This window comes from Toxotes jaculatrix, chromosome 20 (assembly GCF_017976425.1).
Source record: "Toxotes jaculatrix isolate fToxJac2 chromosome 20, fToxJac2.pri, whole genome shotgun sequence".
Taxonomy (NCBI): domain Eukaryota; kingdom Metazoa; phylum Chordata; class Actinopteri; family Toxotidae; genus Toxotes; species Toxotes jaculatrix.
The window spans coordinates 18,037,284-18,056,407 of record NC_054413.1 but is presented as its reverse complement, the minus strand read 5'-3'; the positions used below and the strand labels follow the sequence as shown (position 1 = coordinate 18,056,407).

The 19,124-nt window shown below is 44.7% G+C and overlaps 1 protein-coding gene across 2 annotated transcripts in view; it reads right to left on the bottom strand.

Moving 5' to 3' along the window:
- The window catches only part of znf438 (zinc finger protein 438), a 42,349-nt gene that overhangs the window by 6,448 nt on the left and 16,777 nt on the right, over window positions 1–19,124 (bottom strand). For both annotated transcript variants that reach the window (XM_041065569.1, XM_041065568.1), the window contains exon 2: window positions 9,802–9,899. The gene's annotated coding sequence lies outside the window, so the exon portion shown is untranslated. The remainder of the gene's footprint in view (window positions 1–9,801; window positions 9,900–19,124) is intronic.

Genomic DNA, 19,124 nt, shown 5'->3' with positions numbered 1-19,124 from the left:
AGAATAAAACTGTGGGATGTGTGTTATTTTATGTGACTAGAACAGAACAGGGTGGTGGGAACGCTTGGCGATTAATGTGGAAGTTAACAGTTTGACATTAAGGAGTTAAAAAAAAAAAAAGGTGTGTATCAACAGCTGTAGAAGCAGCGAGTGGGCCTGTAATCCTTTTGTCACAGATGATTCAGCAGACGTCACCTGACACCAAGTCACACCACACAAAAAAACAAGTTTCAGCTTTACTCTATCTGTTTGTCTCACCCAACCCGGAAAAGTGGGAATAGCATTAGAGCAGCTCAGTGCATTTGGTACTATTCAATAAAACTACACTGGATTCTTCATCACGCTGCGTTTAAAAATGTGTGTAAATTACAAACAACATGATGAAGACAAATAAACCCGCTTCTGCGCAATAAATGTGTCCTCGCATAAAACTGCATATAAAACGAAAGGAGGGTCAGGGGAAGTCGTAAGGATACAGCACCTGGGAATGTCGGTATTGAATTTTGTGCCAATCCATCTTGTACACGTTGAGATATTTCGCTTGTTAAATGAAAACTCTGATCTGCTAGTGGCTCTGGAGGAAAAGACACAGGATCAGGGGAAATTTTGTTTCAATCCATACATGGATTCGTATATATTTTAATCTGGATCGAAGCAGTGGACCAACCATTCCTACACTAGTGAGGCTAAAAATGTAAGGTAGACACTAATTTTTAAATCTCCAAAATGGGCCTCGAGTGCCTTAATGTGAGGCATGAGAACCTTTTCAGAACCATGATAACATTCTGCTTATGTACCACAAAACCGTGTTTTCATAGTCGAGCTAGATTTTCACATTTGTATGGGAAAGCGTTAGACAATGGGAAGAAAAAGCTGCTAAGACCAAATTTATCTGTAACTGATCCTAGAACATCTGGTATTTTTGTAGCACAGCCTAGCGTTGATCTCTAGAGCCTCTGAAGCTACTGGTTTAACACACACTCACACTGTCTGAGCTCTGCTACAGGAAGTTGCAGAGCTCAGAGCTTTTTTAAAGAAAAAAAAAAAAGTACGCCGACAGAACAGGTGAGTGTCGGTGATGATGACATGGCCTCAAGCCACATCTAGTTAATCTCTACAGAGAGGCAACAGCAAAGTCTCCTTTACTGGTACAGGCCACGTCATATTAATATTTGAAAAAGCTGTCTGGGCTGCACTTCTCCGATCTCCGTCCATCCTCTCTTTTTCCATTACTACCCCGTGTGTGTGTGTGTGTGTTTTCTCACTTTTCATACTTATTTTGGGATGCTCCCCTCAGTGTATGATCCCATCTTCAAAATTAGCATGTTAACAACACCCTCCTTCTCCTGTTCAGAGCGGACATAGAAGAAGTGGAAGAGGAAGGAGGAGGAGTAGGGAAGGGTTTGATCACTTGTTGATGTACCAGCGACGCTCAACTTGCCCTGTCATCATCATTCTCGATTTCCCTGTGGCGACTCCTGTGGTATTCAAGCAGAGAAAGAAACGGACTGGAAAAAAGCCAGAGCCACAAGATGCTTAGAAGCCAAACCTATAGACCTTTATCTGCTCATGCTGGACCAGACACAGCTGGGAGAACAGCAGAGACACTGCGGTCAATGGCAGACAGAAAACAAAGCCTATAATTATATCGAGAGAGTGTTATTGCTATGTGTTGTATTTTTAATACAGTTTAAAAATAGGGATGTTTGTTCAGTTTGAAGGTACCTGAGGCCTTTCTTCAACTTCAATTTAAAGAAAACTGAAAAAAATCTAATTCTCCATTAGCTAAGGAAACATGAGAGGTCAATGCCATTTTTTGTTTTTGCCATATTCTGTATTCAGGGCCCTTCACTTGTTCCTTTATGCAGCCTGATTTGTTACTTTGGTAACAAAAAAACACACGATTCACTAACCAGTGTTTCCCAAAGGCCACAAGATGTGGTTTAAGTCTTTGGCAGTAGCAAGTATGTGGACGCTTTGTTGAGTGTTCAAATTTTCTTGGTCATCTCCTTGACCAAGGCCCTTCTTGCCTGATTACTGATTTTGGATGACCAGCTCTTTACTCTGGAAGAGTCCTGCTGGTTCCAAACTTGGAAGGAACATTCAAAGTTTTTGTTTTTACACCCTTGACTGTAGAGGTCCACAGAGACTTCCCTGGACTTGGTTTTTTGGTCTGCCACTGTGAATTGTGGGGCATAAGTGTCTTCCTTACCGAATAATGCACCCATAAATTTAATCTGCCTCTAATCAAGTTGTGTAGAGGCAGTATCTTAAGGTTAAATAGGGCAAATAGGCTACACCTCAATTCAGTTTAATATAGAGAACCACAGCAAAGGGCCTGAAAACTTTGTTGTTGTTTTTTTATCATTAGCAAACATTGGTTCTGCTTTGTTTAATCAGTTGAATCTGTAACACAATAAATTACGTAAGAAAGCCTGCAAGGGTCTGAATACTTTCCAAAGACACTGTAATTCACCTACACACTGGCTCAGAGGACACTTGCATTAGCCAAGGTGCTGCTTCAGTGACTGAAAATGCCTTCAACCGCCAACCCCTGTCTAACTTTAGTTTAGTTGCTGGGATCAGACTGGCCTTGTCTCGATTCAGTGGAGAAATAACACAGGGGAGAAATGCACGGGGAGGTCACAGATGCTACTCAATCTGCCGCTGGATTTGAAACGCCAACCACTCTAATCTGACTGGGGTCAGAGGTCAGGGCTTGGGTGATGCAAAAAAAGCTGGTTTCTGGAGAGAACGTGAGAGGCTGAGGGAGGAGAAAGAGAAGGAAAAAAGGTGGGGGGTGATCCACAGAGACAGATTATCAGGTAAAGCCAGAGGGGTGAGAGGTGAGGATCTGCTGTTTATGCTGGAAACAGGTCAGGGTTGAGTAGGAGGGCAGTGTGGGGACGGGCCAGGCATCCACCTGGAATGGAATGAAATGGTATGAAGTGAACTGCACAAAGCTACACACACACACACACACACACACACACACACACACACACACACACACAGACAAAAACTTCTGCTCACACCCTCAAACCAGGACCTGGGTCACATGAAGAGGTGGTCCAGCCAAGGCCGACGGGCTGACCAGCCAAAACAACCTGCCTATTGTTAGCCAGTAATGCAGTTTTGTGAAGGTTGAACGCGTCGCTGTGTGAAATGTCAAAGCACGGAGTGTGGTGTGTTTTGGTAGCATCCCTGATGCATTCTCTGATTCCGCTTTGTCTCGCTTTTCAAAATACTACCTGAACTGCAGAGTCCAGCATTTTGCTCCCAGTATGTTCAGACTGTGGCCGGGAAACAAATGCAAGACAACCTCGCCTGTTTTTTTTTTTTTTTTTTAAAGTTACACTATTAAAAAACAGTCTCAGGTGAAAATGTCAGCCTCTGCACAGTGTTTGTTGACAGTAGACAATAGGAAAAAGGAGGCAGTTTTATTTTCTCCTGTGGTGAGTTTAAAAAAAATCAAATCTGAAGTGTTTTGAGGAAAGCAGAGCAAGGGAGCAGAGTAGTGTGAGGGTTGTTATCTCCCTTGTAGGTGAGAGCAATGCTCATCTGGGACTCAAAGATAGAGCCTGGAGATGGAGGGGGTCTGGAATGAAGTGTGTGTGTGTGTGTGTGTGGGAGGGAGGGCTAAAAACCCAGCAGAGGCCAAGCTCCCCCAGGTTTTAGCCCAGATGAAAGGCCAGGATCTGGGCTAGATAAGAGGGCAAATCACAGGGGGTCGGGGCCAGCCGGCTGTGAGAAGCCATGTCCAGCGGCCATCTTTCACCGACCTCCTCCCTCTCTCTCTCTCTCTCTTTCTCTCACACACATAAACACACATACACAGCATGTGGCATTAGTGCACGTGAGAGAGAGTGAGAGAGGTAGTTTAAAAAAATTTTTTTTTAATTAAAACAAAGGGAGCTTTTCATGGATCTTGCAGTCGAAAGGGAAATGAGATCATACCATTTTCTTTCCTCTTGAGTGAACTTCAGAGTTATCTGTGCTCGATTGCTTCTTCCTGCATGCATGATAACTGCTCATCTTTGCTCTCCAGCCTAAGGTGTCCGTGTGTGTGTGTGTGCGTGCGTGTGTGTGTGTGCAGAGGAGCTAGGGTCTGGAGCGAAGGCGATCATGGGGAAAATGAAATCAGTGTTTGCAGAGGTCCTTGTTTTGTCCCAGAGCTCTGCTGAATGAGAGGGCCAAGGAATAGACGCACACATCCGCACACTCACACACACACACGCACAGGCACATGCACAAACACACACGCAAAGGATGACTGGCGATTCGGTAGCATCCAGCTGCTCCTTCTACCTTTTCACCGAACAACCAACAGTGAAAGGTGATGCAAGAGAGAGCATTACAGCGCCATATGGTATTCATGGCTTATGCACAGAGACACACACACACACACACACACACACAACCGTATGTCATCCACTGTCACCTGAGCAAATCAATGCAAGGGAGAAATCCATTCCAATTAGGATCCCGCTGCTCTGCCCTGCATGTGGATGTAGATTAATCGATACAGAAATCCCACGGCTAACCTGCCGCTCCTCTTATAGAATGAGACTCTGAATGTTTTGCTTTCATTGACTTACATCTTAGAAACGAAAAAACAAAAGTCCTAATCATTTTCATTCCTATTCAGTGTTTTTTTTTTTAGGTGTAAATATTCCAAAGGAAGGCAGAAAACATTCACTCAATGGTTAAAGGAGAGTCTGGACACTCAGTAAAAAACCAGGCTCTACCCTTTGAAGGCAGGATGCTGTAAACCCCTGACAACGAATGACCTTTGACCTGATGTCAAACAAGGCCATGTGTCATTCCCGGGAAGTTGTAACGCCTTCAATCATCCATGCTCACAGATGAACCAAATGAGCATATGAGCGTGCACGCAGAAAGACACGGACGTCCCAGTCGCACGCACGCGAATGACACGGCTGTCGGCTCAGAGATGAGTGGCATCGACGTGAAGCGGAGGTGACAGCAGTGTGTCCGAGTGCGCGTATGTGTGTAGAGGTGTGCGTTCAAGGTCTCAAGTGTTAACGTGCTGCCCCCTCAGGCAGCCAGCGCTGTGTTCGCCATGCAGACTTTGCTCAACACTAAACCTTTAGCTGACCTTTCCCTCTGCCGTGACATTTGGACCCTTCTGAATAGGTCAAACAGCACTAAAGAGTGCTGGAAAAATGGAAGGGAGCTGGAGGAGAAAAAGAAGAAAAGAGGAGAGCGATGAGGGCTGTCAGTAGTCAGCACAGGAAGGTGACAGGAGCGTATAAATAGACAGATGCAGTGAATGAAATTCCCAGAACTGCTCAAATTTCAGTCATTAAATTCTTAGTTGTGACCAAAATTCCTGCATTTGGCAGGTAAGATCTTTGGCTGTGAGGACCGGGTGATTTACAGTGCCACACCGCACTGATGGCAGGAAGTTGCTGAGATCTCATTTTGCTGAGTGACCAACGGGAACAAAGCAGGAAATGACGATGTTGGTATGACGGAACAAAAGCAGATAAGAGACAAAAACAAAGATACTGGTGGATGTCGGACAGAGGATGCCGGACATAAAGCTGTCTTTCTGCGCTAATGTGGAAGCAGATAAAAATATGTTGAACTCAAAAATAAGGATGTAGGATGGAACAGGAAATGAACAGTGTGTCCCAGTCTGCTGGGACACATTGGTTTCATACCTTTGAGTAGGTATTGTCAACACTGTCCTGTTGTGGAAGCTTCCCTCGTCTCGGTTTCACTTGTTGACTGACTGCATGACGAACGCATTCTTCCCTCTGTCCACGCGATGTTATCTGACGGCATCTAAAACTTTATGTGACTTTCCAAAACTGACGACCTGACAGTCATGTAGAGGATCAGAGGTGCGAAAGTAGTCGGGGTTTGACCTTCTGTCTCAACTCTCGGTTTTCATTATTCACACAGATGCGTGCATCGCTTTCTGTGAGAACAACCGAGTGCAACACAATGACTGTCTTTGAGGGAGGACTGTCAATAGGTCTGCACCGCTTTCCCCATTTCTACGTTTCTTGCATCTCGCTTTTTCTTCAGCGGTGGTTCAACAAGGCTGCGTAGGAACTAGTTTGTTTGAAGCATAGTGAGAGTTTCAATCTCAGATGGTCACCCACAGATATTTGACACGGGGAAATGCGAGGCAAGACTTTAAGCTCCTGCTGTAATGTACAGGTACACATATATTCATAAGTAAAATATCTGTTTGGCACACAAACACTCCCACAGACGAAGGAATTGAAATTTTAGTTCATGTTGGCCCTGTCGAGGAAAAGCAATGCCACTGGAACCTCGACTGGGACACTAAGAAAACACCTGCGTTCCCGGTCCCCATCTTAATGATCACTCAACGCACTGGGAGAACTTTAATGGGGGCCCTGGAAGGAAGGAAGGAAGGAAGCTGCCAGTTTGCTAATTTTAGGCACTCTGCATCTCAGATGAAACGCTGGAAAAGGCAGAGAGGAGGCGTGGAGAGGCGGGAAAGTTCTCTGTCTCTCACTTTCTCGACTTTCTGCATCATGTCTTTCTAACTATCATTACCCCCTGCATCCGCTATGAGAGAGTCTCATAGCTCTTTGATTCTCTGAATCATTTCTCCCTCTCTTCCTGTTCCCAGCCCTCCCTCCCGCTCTCTCTTCCTGTTCCTGGCTTTCTCTGTCTCTTTCTCCCTTTTTCCAGCTCTCTCTTTCATTCTCACCTCCCTCCCCTTCTGTCAGTACCTGAGTAAATAAACAGTGTTGTGTGGGATGCTAATTAGAGCAGGTTCAGGGACGTGACGAGCCCAGAGACAGATAAACAGCAAGGTGGGGAGGAGAAGAGATGATATGGAGGGGGTGGGGGTGGAGGTAACCCACCCCAAGGGCAACACAACACAGACACAAACACATCAGCTTAGCGGTGAAGGACAGACAGGAGTGGTTTTGGCTTTCAACCCAACTGAGGGCGGCTTTGAAGCGAAAGGCTGTAGTAAGGTAGAGGACTTTGAAAGGGTTGCGATGAAGTGAAGGGCACGAGCACAGAAAGGGGCACGTGGTAGAACTTCAGCCACGATGAGAGAAGAGGGAACGTCGTGCAAACTTCCTTAATGACGGCTCCTGGAGACCCAGTGTGAGATCAAAAGAATATGCAGATGAACCCAACAGTTCTCCTGTTGAGGTGAGCCCGGGCTTCTAAAAGCAGGTCAATGTAAGGCAGCTAGTTCTTATTTAACATAAGATGGCCCTTCTGGGGGGAAGCGAGCTGCTGGGTATGCAGGTGAGGAGCTAATGTGACACAGGAGAGATGAACACAAACAAGTGCGTTAGCACTTGGTGGAAAGTTCTTGTAACTCTACACTGCAGAAGCAGAAATATCACTTAATTATAAAAATAAACTCCAAAGTCCTTAACTCTAGGAACCTTACAAGACTTTGGTACAAGATTCTTTCCTGTTTTTCTGCTGTATTTCACAAAGTAGGATGATTTAGATGTATACAAATCAACAGTGCAGACATCATGTTTGTGCACCGTTTGGCAGGGGAGCGGTTGTGGAACACGACAAAGGAAGATGTGGCACAGACATTTCTACCGATTTTCTTTCAGGCATACCTCGAACGTGGCGTGCGATAATCCAGAGCACTGCCGGCGGCTGGCGCAAGCTGACCGGTGATCAAACGTGGCGTTCAGGGAATCGAACTTCTCGAGAATGAATGACACACCTGCCTCACAAACCACACTTTGCAACACTGCAGATTGTGTGATATTTCTGTAAAACACCTCTTAGTATCACCTGCTGAGCAGCTCTGAAATTTAGTTCCAGGAACTAGTCCCCAAAGCGAAAAGAGAGGAGTGAAAACAAAAGTAGCATCTGTGGCAGCGGTTACATATTACATTATGATCCAGCAGTCAAGACGGACTTCGAGCGCTTTCTGACACGTGTCTTCCTAAAGTCTTAACCTTCAGATTTAGCAGCAAAAGCATTTAGGAGCGTCTTAAATATTTAATTATAAAGTTATACATCTTAACCTGCCAAGGACTGGATGTGAGCTTTGTGAAAAAAACATTATTAGCACAGCTTTGAAAGGAAAATGTTAAAATACAGTGTGATTTTAACGGTGAGCCTTCAGAGATGTGAACCGGCAACTGACTTGTCCCTTGCTTATGAAAGCGTCTGGCTTGAGTTGAACTTGTCCTCGCAGACTTGACACTTGCTTTGCCAAGACATGACTTCACTTTTATTACTCTATCCATCAATCCTGTTCCCCAGCCTATCGTGTTATAGCGTTTGTTGCAACAGAGGCCATTTGCCTTTTTCCACAGTAACTCCAGTAACTCTGTCACCTAGATTACAAAATTCTGTAAAAACGAAAAAAAAGAAAGAAAAGGGATTATAAGCCAAAGTCACATTCCACACATCCACCTCCCAAATCACTGTGTTACTGTTTCAGACCGTGTCTGGAAACTGTACGTGGTTCTTGTTGTTTATAGTCATTTGGGTTGTAGCTGTTATTGCTGCAGATCTTCAGCACATCGAGCTGCTCCGGTGCAGTGGCTCGGTGGCCAGGGGTGACTATGTGTTAAACCGAGAATGTAAAACATGGCTTTACCGAGCAACGGCGTGAATGCTCAATCACCCTTTTCTCGTTTTTGCTGAGCGCCTCTCATTCCTAAAGATTTGGGAGAGGTGAATTCTTCACGTCATTCTGTCTCTGTCTTTGTCTAGAGTCTAGAAATCGAGCATCTGCTAAGGTGTCTTTGTTGGGTTATTAAAACCATAGGAAATGTTGTCTGGCAGGATCAAAGCCAGTCTTGGGCCGTAATGATCACTGATGCTGCTGTTAAAGTAAACAGACGTGAGCGCTGTTCACTCTAGTGGGGGGGGGGGTTTGGCTCCACTGCGAGGGAAGGTGAAGAGAGGCAGAGGAAGTCCAAGGAAAAATGGTAAAAATGGTTTGTAGCAGCTAACTTACCAAGACACAATGCTAACAGATCATGTAAACACCTCCTTCAGTGTTCCTCAGAGATGTTTCATGATTAAAAGACATCTTATGATCCCAGATTACGGCCAGATTGGTAATGACAGGTGCAGGGGTAACCTTGCCATTACACTGGCATAAGCTTTTAATCTCATGTTAAATCCAACGCAAACACTGATGGAGAGACAGAGAGAGGAGAGTGGAAGGTGCAGAGCATCACGATATATCTCTAAGAGATTGTAGAGGAAAGGGGAAATGGAGGGAAATGTGATGGCTGGATAGATGAGCTATTTTTATAATGAGGTCAGTGTGAGCTGTGGGATTTCATTCTCCTGGGAGACACGCACCCACGTGCACACACACACACATTCAGCAAGAGTATTGCTCTGTCCACAGGAAGATGAAGACGAAGAGGAGGAGGAGGAGGAGGACATGGAGGGAAGAGAAACCCAGACGTCAGGGAGCGGATCTGACAGATTTCGGTCCATTCGTTCTTATTTTCCAACCAAACTGACATTTACTCATCTTTGATACAGAACAAACAAACACACCACACTCCCATGATTCCCACTCTCGTTAATCCTGTGAAAACACTTCCACCATTTTTTTTTTTTGCAGACACAAGACAAAATTGCACTCAGGTGTAATTTTTGTATTTAATATTTAATTTTACTTTTTTGTCGCCTTGCTTATTCTGACTTATCTTTTGTGTTCATTATGTATGTACTATTCTTTTTTTTTTTAATCTGTTCTTGACCTGCATGAGCTCAATAAAGTTGATCTTCTCTTATATCTTAAAACAACTGATGAACAACTTAAAAAGTCTTTACCAACAGGATGATTGCTTCCCTCTCAGCTGCTCCCTCGCTCCTCCTCCTCCTGGGTGGTGCCCGGGTTGTGGTCCTGTCCCCCCCTCTCCACACTCCCCCTGTAAAGAAATCAAACATGACCCCTTTAAAATAAATTGTCAAAGAAGAGTCTCAAGGCAAACTCTACCACAGATTGGATGTGGAATTAGTGTGGAGTACAGGGTGTTCAGTATTAACTGAATAAATAAGACATTATGAGTGACAATCACACGAGATAAATAAATAATCACATGATCCTTATGACATAAAAATGTCATGGTGACAAGTTATTATGAAATAAAAACAGACCTCTGAAAAGGGGAACATAAAAAAGTACAGAAGACATTATGATGAAAAAGACAAATAACATTTCAAAATGAATGTTTCATTTCAAAGCTTTAATGATTTCTGAAATCATGTCATAATCTTTCAACTTTCCACATATCAAACTTTATGTATGAGCATGATTTTTTATCTATTTATTGACCAGTTTGAGGACGACCGACGATCTTTTGTCCCATAAATTCCTGAGAGCATTCTGAAACAGACGAGGGCTCGCTCATGTGACAACGCCTGCATCAATGTATAAAGAGTAACATGGTGCAACAGGAAAGTACACTGAGTAGCAACATTATTTGCACACTAGCACAGTTCTGCACAGCCTGTTTCACTCTCTCTCACACACACACACACACACCCACACACACTATCTACAAACTCTCTCTCTCTCTCTCTCGCACCTCCTTGCTCTCTCTAAATGCCTGTCGCTTTGGCCCTCCATTAAGCCGAGCGAGCGCTCGTTTAGTCAACAGTGTCTCGGCAGTTGGGGACGCAGGCTGCCCACTCAGTCAGATCCAGCCGTATTAAATAAATAAGGAGCGCTCTTCTGTGTAAATTATTCATTTAACATGCCTTATCCTCTTCCAACAACCTTGTTAGAGCAGCTCAGGAGTGGAGAGGAGGCGAGTGCGGGGGGCAAAGGAGGGGAAGCAGAGGGGAAGAGGCAGACACCGCGGCTCATGTGCGACTCAGCAGAACCTGTGGTGCATCTCTAAGCTCTCTGGGCGTTCAGTCGTAGGGGGGCTAATTCGCCCTGACACCTCCTTTGTTTCAGGCGGAAAAGAGCTGCATACACACAGCTACGCCGTTGCTCACATGCACACACACTTGAGCACACACTGACACGCACAAACTTAGAGAGAAAGAGCACAAGAAAGGAATTTTTAGTGCATATTCATAGAATAATCATTCTAGTTGTCTGGATAAATTATTGAGAAATGGGAGACCAGGACACGCGAAGCTGGAATGCGGGAGCTGTTTTTCTGTGCTGCCTGAACTGAAATCAGACAACACAGCAAGCCATGCTCTCTAAACAAGCTGATTCTAATGAGCCGGGATGGGGACAGATCGAAAAATGCTTATCGCCAACAAAACCACTGTTCTGGATATTAACCTTGAGGACAAACGAGCGGAGCACCTAACATTTGTATACTGTATTCATGACACGACTAAGAAAACATTTGCAGTGGCGTCGGAGAGTGTTCAGCCCTCCTTCACTTTCCGCACATGTATTATACACTTTATTGTGTTTATGGATTTCGTTGTAACTGGATCCAACTGACATTTTGCCTCTCATTTACAAAAGTATCCCGACCCTTTGCTCTGGCTCTCCAAATTGTGGTCAGGTGCATCCTGATTGCTTTAATTATCCTTGAGCTGTGTCTAGAACTTGATTGGAGAGTGGCACCTGTGGCAAATTGAATTGATTGGACATAGTTTCAAAAGGCACACACTTGTGTATATGAGTTTCCACGGTTTGCACTGGATGTGAGGACAAAAACCAAGCCAGGAAGTACAAGGAACTCTCTGCAGACCTCCATGATAAAAGTGTGGGCGAGTCATAGATCAGGGCAAGGCTGTAAAACCATTTCTAACGCTCCGAGCCATCACGTGGCTAACACCACCCCTGTGGTGAAGCGTGGTGGTGGCAGCATCATGCTACGGGAATGTCTCTCAGCAGCAGGAACAGGAAGACTAGTCAGAACCAAAGGAGGTATGAATGCAGCCAGGTCCTTGAAGAAAACCTGCTCCAGAGTGTACATGACTGTTCACCTTTCAGCATGACAATAACCCAAAGCATACAGTCAAGAGAACACTGGAGTGGCTTCAGGACACGTCTCTGACTGTCCTCATGTGGACCAGCCACAGCCTGGACTTTAACCCCATTGAACATCTGTCACCATGGGTTACCGAGTGCAGATTAATGGGCAGAAAAGACTGTTTTATCCATTTGAAACTAAATCTACAACACAATCAAGTGTTAAGAAAGGTGAACGGGTCTGATTACTTAATGAGGTCACTGTATTTAAGGTGTACAAGAGCTAAAACCAATCTAAAGCTGTGTATACATATATATACAGGATCACATTAAGGGAAGGACCAAATTCAAAATACTTGAATATTTCAGTGTTGCTTCGGTATTAAGAGTCAGAGTAGAGAGTCATTCTTTCCAGGTATGAAAGGAATTACATGTAAAAGCAGTCTTTCATACTGCAAGTCTGAGTTAAAGTGATTCACCTGGAACTCCAACCTCCCCCGTGATTCTGTATCACAGTGAAAGTAGTCTGCAGGAAAGGAAATTTAAATTTGAAAGAGAAATTGGGTTCCCTTTTCTCTATTACCACACATTAGAGCTCAGGGCTAGGCTGATTTAGGTGTGCTCTGACTGCCAATTGGGCTAAAATTTCCAAAAACCAGGCAAATGGCCAAAACACAAACCGAGCCTGACTGAGAATTTCAATGGTGAATTTACAGGATAGTCCCAGATCAGCCCGGCACAGACGTAACCTGCCTGTTCTCCCTCTCTCTGCCTCCGTCTCTCTGCCTGAGTCCGGTGTTCAGCCCCAGAGCGGGAGGTTGTTATGTCAACTCTGACAGTGCTCATTACCAGAATCTACGCTCTGAATTGGAGTTAACAGGCTTTGGCCCAGGCAGAGACCCGACTGGTACAATGGAATCAGTGTGTGTGTGTGTGTGTGTGTACATGCATGTGCTGAGAGTTAATCACAAAACATTCCTTCATTTGTGAATCACGGCTCAAGACCACGTTACATTACAGGAGGACTGATAAGCTATCTACAATGACGTGTGCTGCTGACTTTTATTTTAACTCACAAACTCCACAATATGACCGATCACAGCATCCGGACTCTAAAAAGCTTCTGTCTGAGTCTGTACAGGTAACACTGCTGCCCTGCAGTACTCCTGATTCATCACTGAGCATTTCTCAGAAGAATAATGTTGGTATAAACATACAAGCACATCAGACAGCACGGTGGCCTGAATTATAAAAACAGAAACTTAAATTTCATTAAAACATTACATCGAATTAAGCAATAATAACATGTAATTCAATTCGATCAGCATTATTCTCATAATGTTCTATGATTCTGCACATTAGCATATGTCACCACACATTTGTCGAGAAATAATTTGTTGTTTTACAGTGGACCCGGATCTCATTTGAACTGGATCGTAACTTCTCCACTCTTTATCGAACCAGCTCTGCACATGCCAACCTGTGCCACCCACAGGCAAGGAAAGTGACAGCAGCCAAGACCTGCAGGTTTAGATAAGACGATGTTAACATGTGATCCACACGTTAACATAATAATTAATTAATAATTGCTGGATTTTACAGCTCTTGCATTATCATGACAACAATCAATTTATACTCGATTTATACTAGAAGTTGGAGAGTTTTTCGTTGCCTCCCTGGTGATGGTATCCCCGGCCTCTCTGCCCCCTCTTCTACCAGGCCTGCAACCACCTCGCAATGTCAACGATTACACTTGTGATTAAGGCTCTCCACTTCAAACGGGCCCCGTGTTTACACAGGCCCCTGATATGGCGGATGGGATAAAGAGCAGGTAGAGCTTTGTGTTTGTGTCGGTGCGCATGTGTGTTTGCCTGGATGGGAGGATGAATGTCATTACGCCCAGGCGCTGTGGACATACAATCGTAATGACACACTGAATGCCATTTTGCATATTACAGCTGCTTCTTCCTCACAATCTCACTCCTCCTCCTCCTACGCAGGCCTATATAAACCACACTGTGTTCCGCTGACATATGTTGTTTTACGTTCTGAATGAGGCAGAGGTGGTGGGGAGAATCGATTTATTTCTTCAAGGATTATTTAAGTTTGGTGGTTTTGAAACAGGGAGTGGAAAAAATAATACCAAAACTTTTTTTCCCCAAAGTCCAACTTCCATGTCAGTGTTTTGTTGGGTGAAAAGTTCCAAGTCTTTTAATGTCTCATCAACAGTTTATTGATTTATGCTTCATTCTGTCAGTTCTACTATATGTCTAAATCTGGGCAAAGTTCTTTATTTTACTTTATAAACAAGCAGCTTTTTCCATATATATATATATATATATTTTTTTTTTTTTTTCAATCTCTGAGCAGAATGAGAAGGACAAAAGTGTGAGGTGTCCCACAGCTGCAGCACTGCAACCTAAATTAGCTCAGACCACATGAAAAGCTGTCGTCTCTATTCCAGGCCGGGGCGGGAAAATTACAGCCCTGCTCGCTCTACTCTAGCATTAAACCTCAATTAGCGCACAACTACACCGATGATGTCATCACCGAGGGACCCAAAAGCCCTGGAAATAAGGGGTGCTTTGCTTTTACAGCGACAGACGCTCACGCCCGAGCCACCTCGAGCTCTCAGGTCCTCACTGAGCAGCTCAGCGGCTGAGAAAAGTTGTTGATTCCATCCAACTGGGAAGAAATTAGGTGATGCTCTTTTGATATGGCCCGAAAAAAAAAAAAAAAAAAAACAAAAGCACAAGAAGCTGTGGCCTGGTTTGGCTAAATTTACCAGGAATTTTAATCCTGAGTCGTGACTAGAGTTTTCCTGAGAGGAGAGAGGTCAGTGAGGTAAGACAAGAAAAACTAATGTTTGACCTCCAGTGACCTGGCAGGAGACAGAGGAGAAGGGAGAGGAGGAGGAGGAGGAGGAGGAGGTGGGTGACGGGGCCTGGCTCCTGTCCAAACACTGACAGAGTGTTTCTACTGCCCATTCCTCAGCAAACCACTTATATTACACAACAAACTCCAATACTTCTGTGCTGAGAAACTTCACTCACTGCCACAGACACTGAGCTGAGCCCCGACCTAACAAGGATAATGTGATGTTTTATTACAGCTTGGGTCTTGTTTTCATGAATTTGGGGATCGATTTCTATTAGAGATGACAGCTGTGTATTATAGTTTGGTGTCTTTATGGTTCAGGCTCAGTTACTACTAATAAAATCTCATCTCTGACTACAGAGGAAACCAGGTTGGGAGAGTAGGGCTGTAGATTTGGCAGAAAAACGACAGTCTAAAAGGTGGTTTACAATTTATTCAAGTCAGTCAGCGACAATGCTCGATGGCTTTAGAGAAAAAGAGCAAACAACAGTATGAGCAACGCATCAAAACACCTGTTGAATGAGCAGAAAATGTAGTTGCTAAAACCTGTGATGGCTCTGACTGTTAAACCCACAGTCAACACTCAGTCCCATCTTCACTCACAACCGATCTGATACAAGAGTCCACTTCCCCCAAATTTAAAAATCTGTACTCCACACTGCGTGGAGCTCATTAATATAACTGTTATGTAAGACAACACGATGCCAGGGGACTGCTGTGGCACTAAAAAGTCAGTCAGTCCGCGGCCCTGCCAGAAACCGAATGGATGCAACTGATAGCAGATACACAGGATAGGGCTGTTATCAATCCGGCTTAAAAGATTTTCCTAATTAGACATGCATTTTAAAATGTGGCAAACTCTCGTAGACTCTGAGGCTGAGAACAACCAGTCTCTCCTCGCTTTATCAGTGCTACCTGCTAAACACTAAATCCTGTCATATTTCTGTTCATACTTTTTTCTTGCACAGTTCCTTTAACGGTGTTCTTGCTTTCCCACAAAAAAAAATAAAATTAAATAAAACCCAGGGCTCAGCGCTCCCTGGTTTGGTTTACTGTAGTCCAACGTGGTCCCTCTTGCTGCAGGGTGACGCTTCCTTTATGTCGTACAAAGGAGGGAGCGACTTCAACACAGCTCAGCATGGGAACGCTCGCGGGCACCACCTCGAACCTTTCTCCTCTTTGTAACAGAAAGAGCCGTTCCCCACACCGTGTGAATTATGCATCGCAGCTCCCAGCAACTTCTCACCGGTTGTTCAAGCAAGCTGCCCGAGGACCACAAGCCCTCTTCGGTGTACCTCCACCTGAAGAGATGGATCGCTCTCACATCTTCAAAGAGAAGTCAATCACGCCATGGATTGTTAGTACCACCCAGTGGGTTTACAAAACTTTTACTCGGTCTCTCACAGGTGCAGAGAAAAGGGGATGGGGCCTACATTTCTCAGAAAGTGGAACAGATTTTTTTTTTTTTTTCTTTTTAGAGCCAAGCTCCGACAAAAACTTCGAGTGGGGGTGGGGGCGGTGAGAGGGGTGGTTGAGATCAAAAGCCTGCAAGTTCCTGGCGAGCGGACCCAATCAGCCGAGAGGGCCAAGGAGAGGAGGAGAGACAAGCGCTTCCCTTTTAAATTGATCCCACTGAGACCCTCAAGGTTCCCCTTGCAGGACTCACAGAAAAGCGATAAAAATCTGGCCCTGTGGATCTGACGAGGAACTGGGAGGGGAGAAGGCGAAGAAGAAAGACATTTCGGAGGGAGAGGCACAGAAAGAACAGAGAGGAACTGTGGGGGGAGAGGAGCCGGCGGAGGCAGATCAAGGGGAGACGAGGGAGAGAAGAAGGGTGGGCTCATTCTCGGAGGGCGCATCCAGGCATCGTTGTGTGGCAGCAGAGAGCCAAAGCAGGAAGGACCGGTGCTATCAGCTTTCAAACCTGTGTTACACGTCTGATGATGTGCTCAACCAATCAACCACGGGTGTATCTTTATTCTGCCTGGGTCCTGGCAGCCGAAACGTTGGATCGTTTTGAGCTGGCCTGAGATCAGACTCTGGATGAGGCCGGAGTCGTTATCCACAGCATGTTGGGGCCTCAAAGGAACAAGCGCTATCAGAGCAACCCAGAGACCCCGTAGCCTGCCAGACACACCGCAGACCTGCCCAGTCGCCAACAGGAGACACACAAACGCACACAGTGTGTGTGTGCGTGTGCGCGCGAGTGTGTGTGTCCTTTTCCGATTCCACGGATGAATTTTATGGTACAATATGAAGTCATTATCGCCGATGTTTCACAGTCATCAAAGCAGAAAAAATTCAACAATAAATTAAGGTCCATGCAGTCAAACGTCAAGACCAAAGTCAGATGGGAAAATAAGTAGCATCTAGAAAATATGTTTATTTCCTTTCAGTGACTTTTACCTGGGATCCTACTGTGGCCTTAACATTATGAGTTCCACAACTTTCCCATGACTTTTCATACCAGGGTTGAATTACTTCCATGATCTCTAAATTTAATTTCCCTCTGGTTTGTTAATGTTGCTCATCTTCTCAGAATGGGTTAAAGGGGCACACAGCCTGGTTTATACGACTGGTTAATAGCTGAAATACAAAATCGAATTGAAATAACTTGCGGAGCATGTTGTACTGTATATACATCATTGTGTTTCAGCAAAGGGGCCTTTGCATACTAAGAATCCCGATTCATTACATCTTGTCATTTTTCCTGACTGGAAAACATTCTTGAATTTATATTTCAGTAATTCAATCAACAAAAAGGGACCTTTTTTTTTTATGTGACAGAGAAACATCCAGCGTTTACTCTTTTCATAGGGAAAGCTGAGAAGGTCAAAGGTCCAATGCCACTTTTTGTCCTCCTCCTGTCATGGCAGCCCTTGACAGGCATGTCACTGTGAGGCCTTGCTGGTAAAAAACATGTGAGGTCTCTTCACAGGTCAGGGCAGCCTGTGTTGATAAGCTGGATCTCACTACTGGGAACTTAAGGCTGAAAACAGCAGGCTTATTAGAAGCTGAAACACCGCAGAGTGGATCAGAATGCTATGAGAAAGACTTTTCACTCGCTGTGGCAAACAATTTATCATCTGTCTCAACGACTGTGAGGAAAAACAACAGAACATTTATAAAATAACCTACAAGGATTGTCTGTTGGTTGACAAGTTCCAAAACATGTCAAACACAGCCCTCCCTCCCTCAAATTCTGTCACAAGAAAGGTGTCGGGGGACGTCGGATTCAGAGGCTGTTCGGCCGTCCAATGAGGACTTCCACCGGGAGTATTCCGACACCTTTATTCCCAATTTGAAAGATGTATTGTATCAGGACTACAAAGAGACACAAAAGACACAGTGCTCTGGGAGAGAGATTGGAGACGCAGCGGGATGCAGCCAGGACAAAGCTCTGACAGCAGGCTGCTTTTTGGCTCGTCTCATAGGGTGGACATTTGGTTTAAACACTTTTGCCTTCAGACGTGGTCGGACAGGAGGAGGAGGAGGAGGCAGGTAGGAGGCAAAGTCAGAGGGAGCTGCTGCATCAAAACCAGCAGGCAGCATTTCTCCACACCTGATATACAGACACAAGTCAGAGGTAGAAAAAAAAAAACATTCTCTTTGTATTACAGCACCAACCAGCAGGCTAATCAACAGCATTTTAAATCTGCTTTATGATCCAGATGACTGGAGTAGATGGACAAAGTATTTGATTATCAGATATTCTGGTAGCAGCACCACTTAGCGGTGGGACTGTTCCAGGCTACAGTAAACCAACATAGCTGTGATGGATAGTCTGTGCTGAGCATGAATAACTTGCAGCCTCATAAATAAGCAAATCTCTACTAATATCATTAAACTAGCCCTGGGGCTGGCACGCCCCCTTTATCCCAGAGCACCACCTCCAGCAGCCACCCGCCTCTTCCACTGACAAATACCCTGAAATCACGTAACTATTCAGCATCAATATTTTGACATTTCATTCAGCTGACTCTCCAGACGGAGCCATTTATTTAATTAGCTGAATAAAAATTGGCAGTAGAGGCGAATCCAAAGTTACGTGACCGGGACTCAGTTGCCACAGGTAACCTTTTTGGTGGGACTTTGTGTGGCAAATTGATTGCTGAGAGCGCAGACTCATCATGAGTGCTAATTTTCAGAAGCAGCGCACAACGGAGCAGGGAAATAAGAGCCTCTACTTATAACAGAGGGGAAAAAGGAGAGGGGGATTAGCTTGTCATTAGAATAAAGAGTGCAGAAGAAGAATCAATTTCAGGGTTTAAAAAGCTGACAAGCACAGTTCACTTCCACTGTCTCTCCCTCCTTCTCTGCCTCTGAGCTC